The sequence below is a fragment of the Thamnophis elegans genome, chromosome 5 (assembly GCF_009769535.1).
Source record: "Thamnophis elegans isolate rThaEle1 chromosome 5, rThaEle1.pri, whole genome shotgun sequence".
Lineage (NCBI taxonomy): Eukaryota > Metazoa > Chordata > Lepidosauria > Squamata > Colubridae > Thamnophis > Thamnophis elegans.
Genome location: NC_045545.1, coordinates 98,019,754 through 98,031,903, shown reverse-complemented (window position 1 = coordinate 98,031,903; position 12,150 = coordinate 98,019,754). Strand labels below are relative to the sequence as shown.

The 12,150-nt window shown below is 45.1% G+C and overlaps 1 protein-coding gene across 1 annotated transcript in view; it reads right to left on the bottom strand.

Annotated features, from left to right (window-relative positions):
- TPX2 (TPX2 microtubule nucleation factor) overlaps window positions 1-10,957 on the bottom strand; it is a 44,718-nt gene extending 33,761 nt beyond the window's left edge. The window contains exon 1 of the mRNA XM_032217349.1: window positions 10,815-10,957. The gene's annotated coding sequence lies outside the window, so the exon portion shown is untranslated. The remainder of the gene's footprint in view (window positions 1-10,814) is intronic.
- Window positions 10,958-12,150: the final 1,193 nt, after the last annotated feature.

Below are 12,150 nucleotides of genomic sequence, written 5' to 3'. Positions count from 1 at the left end.
CCAACCTTCCCTCCCCTCCCCCTCCCCAAAAATTGTGCGCCCCAAAGGAAGGGAAACATAGCGGAGCCTGAAGGAGACGAATGGAGGTTGACAGCCGGGCCGGAATGAGATCCGTTCTTCACCCCCCCCCCCGGGGAGGGGATCGTATTACTGTCAACACTCCTCCCTTTAAGAAAAATAAAATTGTAATCATAACTGCGTCATCGGCGTTCTTCTCGCCCACTCAGCTCAACAAGCGGAGCTGCCAAGGATGATGAGCAGGCATCGCATTTCAGTGGCGTTTGCCCCCTCCGCCCAAGCAACGTCTCCAGGGCGCCGCGCCTCGCTTGGTGACGGAGTGACAATGGCGGCTTTCTTTATGGAGAGCAAAAGAGGCAACAGGAGGTGGACCGCTGGGAGATCATGGAAGGCATCCCCCTCCGTGACCAGGTCATTTCCAGAGTGCTTTCAAACTGCTAGGTTGGCAGTAGCTGGGACACGTAACGGGAGTTCACTCCGTCACATGGCGCTGGGGATTCGAATTGCCGACTTTTCTGATCGACAAGCTCAGACCCTTAGCCACTGAGCCACCGCATCCCTTACCAGTCATGGCTGGCTTATGCTTAAAAATCCAGGCTAACTCTGCTTCTCTGGTGTGCCCGAAGGGGCATCGAAGCCATTTCTGGAATCGGGCGTTAGTCCAGAAGGGAAGATCAAAGCGGTGCCAGGATTTCCCAGGCTCCTTCGCTGCCCACCCCCAGCCTGTCCTGGCTACAGATCCGTGTCTCCCTTCCCAGCAACCCAAAAATAAATGCCCCTGACATTGCATGCCCTGTAATTCGCGCCCCCCTCTCCCCCAACAAGCTTTGAGCAACATCAGGTTAAAAATAGGTGTCAAAGGAAAAACAGAAACTTTTTGAGCCTCCTGCAAACCCCGGCCAGCGAGTCCCTAAGATGACCCATCTTATAGGGCCAGGAACGGACGGGTAACTTTTTCTCCCGCTGGGAGAAGAGAAAAAAAAATTCTCTGTTTCATTGCCACCATGCAGCCTGGCAAAATATTGGGTGGCTTTTTCTGAGCCAGGGAATTCTTTCAGGTTGCATCGGGCACTGCTGGCCCCAGATGAGGAAAGATAGACCAATTTAATAAAGAGCCGTTTCAATAAAGCAATAATACTTAGACGTATATACCACCTCATAGTGCTTTCGAAGGAAGGAAGGAATAGCAATAGCACTTACTTATATACCGCTTCATAGTGCTTTACAGCCCTCTCTAAGCGGTTTAGAGTCAGTCTCTTGCCCCCAACAATGTGGGTCCTCATTTTACCCATCTTGGAGGGTGGAAAGCTGAGTCAACCTTGAGCCTGGTGAGAATCGAACTGCTCAACTGCAGGTAGCCGACATGCAGTAGAAGTAGCCTGCAGTACTGCACTCTAACTACTGGGGCACCACGGATGGCGGATAAAGGAGAATATTTGTAGCTCAGGATTGAAATGGGGGCGCCTTGGGTGGTCTCTGAGCTTGGTTGTTTTCTGGTGGACATTTCGTGACCCAAACTAGGTAACATTATCAGTGCTAGAAGGAGTAGAGTGTGCACGATGGAGGAGGAGAGCTGTGAGGTCCTCAGTCCTCCCTGAGCATGGTTGTTTTCTTGCAGACATTTCATTAACGAAGTATGTAACACCATCAGTGCTAGAAGGGAGCGGGGTTTGAAATTTGTGGAGAGGAACCCTTTTTTGACTACATTTTCTTTGTGTCTACGTGCCTATTGATAGCTAGTAATTTGTCAGTATGACAGGCTGCTAGAAATTGCTTAGTTTGGAATGGGATGTACCAGCTGAAACTATGGGTAAGCCTATTGTGAAATTAAAGAGTTTTCATCAACACTTCTGACTGTTGAACAAATCCCACACTCTTCCAGGTACTGATGATGTTACCCAGTTTGGCTAAGGAAACATTTGCAAGACAGGAACCAGGTTCAGAGCGCATCAAGGTCCCCTGTCCTCCTCCTCCATTCTCCTCCTCCTCGTCAACTCCATTCCCTCCTAGCACTGATAATGTTACCTCGTTGGGTCACAAAACATCTGCAAGGAAAGGACCAACTTCAGAGAGCATCAAGGGCTCCTCCTCCTCCTTGCAAACTCCACTCCCTCCTACCTCAGATGTTGTTACCTAGCGGGGTAATGAAATGACTGTCACAAAACTGAACAATCTCAGAGAGCACCCGGGACCCCACAATCCTCCTCCCACTCTCCACAAACCCTACTAGCACTGATGATGTTACCTAGTTGGGTCACGAAACATCGACAGGAATAGAACCAAGCCCAGGAAGCACCAAGGACCCCTCACAAGTTATTTCAATTAGCAATCTAACACTTTTCAATCAAGCCTGGTTCCCTTCCTGACAGGCCAGGCCGAATCCATCAATCAGCTCGACAGCCAGGATTTCAAATACCGCAGCCGAGTAGCTCTGCACGCAGCTGCCTCCTTTGGGGACTTGATGGTAATGTACAGTCCAATTTTCTTCCTACCTGTTACCCTCCAGAAGGCTTTATCAGTTGCATCCAGCATCTCTTCAACAACCACAACTGGTCTTTCTTGTTTTTTGTTTTGAAGAGGTTTCGCTTCTCATCCAAGAAGCTTCTTCAGCTCTGACTGGACCGAGGGGACGGATTTATATTCCTTGCAGACAGCTGGTCATTTACATCCTTTTTAGAGGGTCTTTGAAGCACTTGGAGGTGCTTCATCTGTGTCCTCAGGATCACTTGAGTAGTGCTCCTGGTTCCTGTAGTTTGCAATTTTCCCCTCTGGAAATTCATTCCTATTCCCACGCTATTCAATTGGTGTTCATCCCAAATTGCATAGCTAAAAGTCTGCAGAGATTACCCACTTCCTGTAACCCTTCTTCATAGGTTATTGTCTCATTCTTCAGATGTTGACTCTGGGATGTCTGGTTTGTGTTTTGATGACAACACTGTACCAGTAAGCAGAGCCAGGATAGGCAGACAGGCGCAAGTGAGGGGTCGATAAGCAAAGAGAAAAGGCCTTTGGCAATCTTGGAGCCTTTCCAAACCAAATTAGGACCGAGCCGGACGCTTAACCCTGGGTCCACAATACAGGTAGTCTTCAACTTATGACCACAATTGAACACAGCGCGCTAGGCAGAGACTCTATGGCAAGGGGCGGGTTTTCCAGTCAGCTCCACAATGGATAGGGCTTTCGGTTAGAACAGGTAGAAGGAAAAAGGATGCCACACTAGGAGGAGACTCTATGGTGGGGGAACCGGACTTCCGGTTGGCTCCAGAATTGAATGGGGGGCTTCCGGTTAGGATCTTTGTGGCTCTTGGAGTGTTTAAGGTTGCTGACCCTCGCCCTAGTCAAATGTAACCCCAGGGAGCAGTTTTGAAGGACTCCTCTCTCTCATATGCTAAGACATTGGCCACTGCATGCTTGGCACTTTTCCATACCTGGGATCTCCCTTAAACCTCTCCTCTTTTGCACTACGTTGCCCATGATTCCTTGCCCATATACGTCTTGGAAATCTGCAATGCAACAGCGGTGGCATGTATTGCAGTTCAGAGGAAGGCTGTATTCGCTCCGCTCCCTCTTTCTCCTCCTTCTTCTCGCCGTGTTGCAGCAAAGATCAATCATTCCGTAAAGAGGACCCTGCCTTTGGCTGCTTTGTGCAAGAATACAGCGGTGTTAAATGAGCAGCCACAAACTCTTGCCAATTTCTAAAGATATCTTTCCAGATTTCACAAGCCAAGGAAGGCCCAAAATTAAAATAAGTCTTGCAGTCCTTAAAAACTCATTGCAGTTCTTATTATGGTTGCCGCGGGAAATCAGAGGAGAGAGTCCAAGTGTGTTATTTTACACATACGCACACTGTGGAGTTAGTGCAAATGAAGCATCCAGCTTTATCTAAATCGACTACAAAGGAAGAGTTAGATGTGCTGACAAATCGTGGTTAAAACACAAGGACTGATTTGGAATCACACATAAAGGAAGTCCTTGTCTAACAACAGTTCATTTAGTGGCCATTCAGGGTTACAACAGCACCAGAAAAAAAGGACTTATGACCCTTTTCCCCACTAAGGACCGTTGCTGCATCCCGGTGATTCCCCCTTTTGGGACTTTCTGAGAAGCCATGTCAATGAGGAAACCAGATTGACTTAACCACCATGTGACCAGACTAGAGAACAGAACAACAGAACAGAACAGAACGGACGGTTGCAATGTTGTGCGGCCACGCGATCCCCTCTGCGATTTTCTGACAAGCAAAGTCAATGGGGAAATCGGATTCACTTAACAACCGTGCTACTAATTTATCAACTGCAGCGATTCACTTAACAACCGTCACAAAATGGGGCAAAACTCACTTAACAAATGTCTCACTTGGTAACAGAAATGTGGGGCTCTGTTGTGGTTGTCAGTCAAGGACTATATCAGTGTTTCTCAACCATGGCAACTTGAAGATGTCTGGACTTCAACTCCCAGAATTCCCCAGCCAGCATTCGCTGGCTGGGGAATTCTGGGAGTTGAAGTCCGAGCATCTTCAAGTTGCCAAGGTTGAGAAACACTGGACTATATAGTGATACTAATAAATCAGCCATATTAAGGCTGAGTGTCATTATCTGGTTCCCAAACGGGCTTCAGATATCAATGAGTTCTCATTTTAGCCTAGCTGTGAACGACACAAAAAAACCAGCTGGTTGACTCTGGGCCAATCACCAAGAGGCAGTGAATTCTGATCCCTTCTAGTACTGATGATGTTCTCTAGTTGGGTCATAAGATGTCTGCCAAAAAAAAAAAAACCCAAGCTGAGTGAACCCCGAGGAGACAACCGTCCTCCCCACCACCACCACTTTCTCATTCTCTTCCACCCTGCAAACCCCACTCCATTCCAGCATTGATGGTATTACCTAACTGGTCATGAAATATTTTCAAGAAAACAACCAAGTTCAGAGAGCGCCAAGGAGAACCCGAGCTACAAATATTCTTTTCCGGACCTTATTTAAAACTAGCAACCAGTAGTACTTCTACTCCTGTTAGGGAGGCAGAGAATTCAAAGGCCCCACCCATGCTTTTATCTAAAGTTGGCAGGCGGAGGGTACCTCCAGGGCAGCATCTCTGTTCAAACGAAGGCTTCCCGGGTTCCTTTGCGAAGCCCTAAAGCAAAGCCCTCAGCAAGGAGCCTTCGAATGCGCGAATTCAAACTCCAGGGCTCAAAGCCAATACAGCTAGTCCTTGACTTACAGCTAGTCATTTAGCAACCATTCAAAATTCCAACAGACCTATCGGAGTTGGGGGTGGGTGGGTGAGGTGGGTGACATTTTACCCAGATTCAAAAGTGTGCATTTTATGGTGGGTTCACCCAAAGCCAGCATTTACTTCCAGTTCAGCAAAGCCGTGCCCATAGGAAACTGTTGGTTTGCTTAACAATTGTCACGTAATGATTGCAGTGAGTTGCAAGTAAGAAAGGTCATCGAATAATTTTAGGGTTGTCACAAGTTATGTGTCAGGCCTGCAGCCATCTTTTCTTTTGGATATTTGGCCTGCCACACTTTCTATACAATATAATAGCAGAGTTGGAAGGGATCTTGGAGGTCTTCTAGTCCAACCCCCTGCCTAGGCAGGAAACCCTATACCGTTCCAGTATCCAACATCTTCTTAAGACTTCCAGTGTTGGGGCATTCACAACTTCTGGAGGCAACTTCTGTTCCACTGATTAATTGTTCTCACTGTCAGGAAATTTCTCCTCCGTTCTAAGTTGTTTCTCTCCTTGATTAGTTTCCACCCATTGCTTCTTGTTCTACCCTCAGGTGCCTTGGAGAATAGCTTGACTCCCTCTTCTTTGTGGCAACCCCTGAGATATTGGAAGACTCCCATTATGTCTCCCCTAGTTTTTATTTTCATTAAACTAGACATACCCAGTTCCTGCAACCGTTCCTCATATGTTTTAGCCTCCCGTCCCCTAATCCTCTTTGTTGCTCTTCTCTGCACTCTTTCCAGAGTCTCCACATCTTTTCTACATCGTGGTGACCAAAACTGAATGCAGAATTCCAAGTGTGGCCTTCCCAAGGCCTTGTAAAGTGGTATTAACCCTTAATGGGATCTTGATTCTATCCCTCTGTTTATGTAGCCTAGAATTGTGTTGGCTTTTTCGGCAGCTGCTGCACACGGCCGGCTCCTATTTAAATGGTTGTCCACCAGGACTCCAAGATCCCTCTCAGTTACTACTATTGAGGAAGGCACCACCTATACTGTACCTGTGCATTTCGTTTTTCTTGCCTAAATGTAGAACCTTACTCTTTTCACCATTGAATTTCATTCTATTATTCTACTACGCATTTTCTATTGTGGTAAAATGGGAGGACTCTGCCTTGGACTCTGATTTACTTTTGGATGCTATTTGTAACCCTGACATTATGACCGTAATATGTAGGTTCCATTACAGCCTTAAGGACTGCCTGCAATTTCATTTCAGTGTTTATCATTGGGTCCTTGGTGCTTCCTGAGTTGAGTCTTGCAGACATTCGATTACCTAACTAACATCATCAGTGCTGGAAGGGTGGGTGGAGTTTGTTGTTTATATACGAGTGGCTGGTTCTACCAGGGTTGGCGGAAGGGTTCTTGTGCTGTCTTGATTAGGCTGTTGTTTGGTTATTTATCTGAGTTTAAAGTTCCTTGCTTGCCCGCCAACACTGACAGGGCAAGAGCCTTGTACTGTATATAAACAAGACAGGAAACCCCACTCCTTTGTAGAACGGATGATGTTACCTAGTTGGATCATGAAACAACTACAAGAAAACAACCAAACTCGGAGAGCACCAAGGACTCTACAGTTCAACCTTGAGGTGCAAATATCCCTTTAGTTCTGGAGAAGATAGCGAGACACCCTGCCAGCAAAAGAGATGCACTGTAAGGTGTGTGTGTGTGTGTGTGTGTGTGTATGTGTGTGTGTTAAATGATGCAACCTATATTTCCATAAGGAATGGATCTAAAGTTACTTCCAGCCAGTCTACTGCCTATTTATTTTTAACAAAACAGTGAGAAGAAATAAATCAAAAGAAGGGGGCAATTTGGAATTGCCAAATGACCCAGGAGAGGCATCCCAGCCTGGTACCTTGAGGACAGATTTATAGGTTGCCATGGGAACATTCCGATAAGATATCAGGCTGTAGATTGAAGGCTAAATGTCCTAGGTCTTTATATTTCAACTTGATTTAAGGTGAAATCGATTCTGTTTTATCTGAAAACTGATTTTCTCCACAGGAGCAAGCAACGGGCGCTGAAGGAAATAAAGATGCAATATTTATTTTTAAATTTTCTGAATCCACTTTACAGGCTGCCCCCCATATTTGGATGGTAGACAAAATAATAAAACATGGGCAACGATTAAAGAAAAATTGAGGCCCTAAAAAAACCTCATCTCCATCATCCCTGGCATTTAACCCAATGTTTGGGGTTAGCATGTATTATATTATACTATACTTGCAATAACATTTATTCATTTGTTTAGTTTCTACAGCCATCCAATCTCAGTCAATGACTCTGGGCAGTTTACCATTCAAAACATATAATTAAAAATTAAATAAAAACATTTTAAACAATTAGACACAAAGGTAGTTTTTTCCCTGTGCCATCACTCTGCAGTGGGAATTAGGTGATTCCCACAGCAGTATATTAGGCCTAAATATATTTACCCATGTAGTAGACTGTATTATTATCCTTCTCATCTTCTCTACTACCTTCTCCTATCTATGATTTATCACTCCTACCTTAGGATTAATGATGGTAACTATGATCTACAACCTATCACTTTGTTGTTGTATTTACTCTGAAGAGTAAGGACAGGAGAAAAATTCCTTCCATGTCCAATCATACCAATAAAAAAATCTATATCTAATTGGGAAAAAAACAATAAAACCTGTAGAAAACTTTAAGACATCTAAATTCAAGATACACAAGAACAAGATATATATTTTCTTCAGTGTTGCTTTAGTGAGTGAGACGGTGAGCACATAAATTTAAGGAATAAAATAAAAATAAGAAGATAGAAACACAAAAAGATGTTTGTGTATATATGTTGCAATTGTGTGTGTGCACTGAGAGACAAATAACATGGGTTTTATTATTTGTTAACTAACATAGTTACTTTGTATTTTAATCTGGTTTATATTCTTTCTTTTAAAGTGATGTTCAAGAGTTATTAGTTTTTAAGTTTACTAAACTGATAAAAAGCTGGAGACTAGTTCCAGATAAGAAAAATTGGTTAGTACAAATTGGGGTCTGGCTTATCTCTTTCGTGAACCCTAAAATAACTTTCTTCTTACAATTTATTCCTCTTCAGGCGTTCATTTTAATAAACATACATGCTATTATCCGGTCCAATCAACTTTCCTCTTTCAGATTTCTTTGCTATGTTAACTATAAAAGGGGATGTAAGCTAAAAGATGTAAAGGGTTGTAAACTGCTGATCCAGGTCTACAGAGGAATTATTGAATCTGTCACCTGCACCTCCATAACTGTCTGGTTTGGCTCTGCAACCCAACAAGACAGACACAGACTTCAGAGGAGAATCAGAATTGCATAAAAAACAATTACTGCCAACCTGCCTTCCATTGAGGACTTGTAAAATATTTACAGACCCCTCGCATCCTGGATATAAATTGTTTCAACTCCTACCTCAAAATGACGCTATAGGGCACTGCACACCAAGACAACTAGACAAAAGGACAGTTTTTTCCTGAACGCCATCACTCTGCTGCACAAACAATTTCCTCAACACTGTCAAACTATTCACTAAGGCTGCATTACTATTAGTCTTCTCATGGTTCCTATCACCCATCTCCTCCCACTTATGACTGTAGGACTGTAACTTCGTTGCTTGTATCCTTATTATTTATATTTATATTGTTTCCTGATTGCTTATTTATACCCTGTAACCACTATTAAGTGTCCCTTCTGATTCTTGATGAATGTACCTTGACTTTTTGTGTACCCTGGGAGCATCTGCACCAAAGACAAATTCCTTGTGTCTCCAATCACACTTGGCCAATAAAGAATCCTATTCCAAAGTTAGGGGTTTGGTCTTTAAATGAGGAATCCTTTTTCTGAATATTCAGATAAATTGTAATAAAATAATCTTCCTGTCTCGGTTTGTCTCATTGGAAAATACACATGAGCCTGAAAAAACCAGATTTGGCCACCAGTACACACACACACACACGAACAAACACACACTCTAGGGCAGTGTTTTTCAACCTTGGCAACTTGAAGATGTCTGGACTTCAACTCCCAGAATTCCCCAGCCAGCATTCGCATTCGCTGGCTGGGGAATTCTGGGAGTTGAAGTCCAGACATCTTCAAGTTGCCAAGGTTAAGAAACACTGCTCTAGGGAGAGCAGAAGCCTTTTATCTTTATTGTTTTTGACAATAAAAACAATAGGCTGTTTTGATGCTATTTTTAATTTCTCAATTGGATCAACACTCAGAGTGGTTGAGCCAAGGTGGCGCAGTGGTTAAATGCAGCACTGCAGGCTACTGCTAGATCAGCAGGTCAGCGGTTCAAATCTCACCGGCTCAAAGGTTGACTCAGCCTTCCATCCTTCCGAGGTGGGTAAAATGAGGACCCGGATTGTTGTTGTTGGGAGCAATATGCTGACTCTGTAAACCGCTTAGAGAGGGCTGAAAGGCCTATGAAGCGGTATATAAGTCTAACTGCTATTGCTATTGCTATTGGTTGAGAGTCAGGCAGCAGGGACCTATTTATGTTTTTATTTACGTAGAGAATGGATAATATTCATAGATAAATGTACACTATGTAAAATATAATTTATATACTTACAAATTATACCAAATTATACTATTTTTTACACAAATTATACTATTTATGTTTTATTTACGTAGAGAATGGATAATATTCACATGTAAATGTACACAATGTAAAATATAGTTTATATACTTCCAAATTACAGCAGGGGCCTATTTAAGTTTTTATTTACATAGAGAATGGATAATATTCATAGATAAATGTACACAATGCAAAATATAATTTATACACTTGCAAATCATAGCAGGGACCTGTTTATGTTTTTATTTATGTAGGAAATGGATAATATTCATAGGTAAAAGTACACAATGTAAAATATGGTTTATATACGGTCACTTTCACTGACTCTTTAGAGAGGACTCGCCAACAATTTTTAAAAGAACATTATAAAAAAGGGTGAACAAAAACAAAAAAACCAAGCCACCCACAGGCCCTTCTTGGTGACAATGTTAGATAACATTATATAGCATCATAAAGGGTAACCAGCATTGTTGTAATGATGATCAATGGTGGTTAGATCTAAAATAAATATATACCACGTTTTAAAAAAAATGACGTTATTGTGTAATACCATGCAATGTATGTATGTATCGGGCTCCCTCTTCCCACCACATCGAAGAGAGGCTGTCGAGGTGTCCCCCCCCCCCGCTTCCCCTCACGACCCCTCCCCACACAACCCTCAGGATGATGGGAGTTGTAGTCCAAGCCACCCGGAATTCGGCGCGCGGGGAGCGCACAGACACCACCACCCCCCTCTCCCTCAAACCTCCCCTCCCTCACCCCGGTTGACTCGCGGGACTGCCTGCCACTTGTTTTTGGACGGGGGTGGGTGGGAGAGGAAAGGAGGGGGCGGAAAAAAAAAAAAAGGAGTGCGGACCGGGAGGAAAACCGCGTCCCCGTTTCCCAATCCCGGCGTGACACCCCCCACCCCCCAAGAGGCCCCTTATTCCCCCCCCCCCCACCAGACGAAGAGCTGCCCCCTCCCTCAAATCAGACTTACCTCACTAGCGGGCATCCGAAAGGATCCTTGTAGTTTACCTCACGGCCCGCCGCCGTTAAAAGATTTCAAACCGCCGCCTCGTTTCCAAAGCGGCCAATCGCCGCTCGCCAGCCTGGCCTTCCCGGCAGCCGATTGGACGCGGAGTGCGCGAGGGGGGCGGGGAGACGCGCGCCTCCCACCCTGCCTTGCGCCCGCGCCCGCCGTGAGGGTTGCTGGGAAGAGGAGGAGGAGGAGGAGGAGGAGGAGGAGGGAGGGAGGGGGTGGAGCCGGCTAGCCCAGCCAGCTGAGTGGGCGGGGCTTGGTCAGTTTCAAAGGAGAGAATCCATTTGCAGCTCAGGGTTGAAACGAGGGGTCCTTGGTGCTCTCTGGGTGGTTTTCCTTGCAGACGTTTCATGGCCTGACTAGGTAACAACATCAGTGCTAGAAGAGAGGGGATGAGAGCAGGAAGAGGAGGAGGACTGTGGGGTCTCTGAGCTTGGTGGTTTTCTTGCAGACGTCTCATGACCCAACTAGGAAACATCATCAGATCTAGATTCTAGAAGGGAGTGGGGTTTGCAGAGAAGAGGAGGAGGAGTGAGAGTGGGGAGGACAACTGTGGGGTCCTTGGTGCTCTCTGAGCTTGGTGGTTTTCTTGCAGACGTCTCATGACCCAACTAGGAAACATCATCAGTGCAGGAAGGTAGGAGGGTTTATGGAGAGGAGGAGGAGAAAGAGAAGGCATGGCGGAGCAAGAGGAGGAGGGAGGAAGGAGGAGAATTGTAGTTCCTTGGATGCTCTCTGAGCTTGGATGCTTTCTTGCAGACGTTTCATGACCCAACTAGGTAACATCATCAAGGAAGGAAGGAAGGAAGGAAGGGAGGGAGGGAGGGAGGGAGGGAGGGAAGGAAGACTGTGGGGTCCTTGATGGTCTCTGAGCTTGGCGGTTTCCTTGCAAACTTTCATGGCCCAACTAGATAACATCATCAGTGCTAGAAGGGAATAGGGTTGGAGGAGGAGAAGGAGGAGAACAACTGGGGGTCCTTGGTGCTCTCATGATCCAGCTAGCTAACATCGCTACCAGAAAGGAGTAGGGTTTGTGGAGAGAAAGAGGAGGGGGAGAGGAAAGCGGGGGGGAGGAAGAGGACAACTGTGGGGTCCTTGGTGCTCTCTGAGCTTGGCAATTTTCTTGCTGATGTTTCATGACCCAACTAGGTAACATCATCAGTGCTAGAAAGAAGTGAGGTTTGAGGAGGAGGATTGTGGGGTCCTTGGTGCTCTCTGAGCTTGCTTGAAATTTTGCAGATGTTTCATTACTCTAACTAGGCAAGGAAGGAGTTAGTGCTAGTCCATAGGAAGT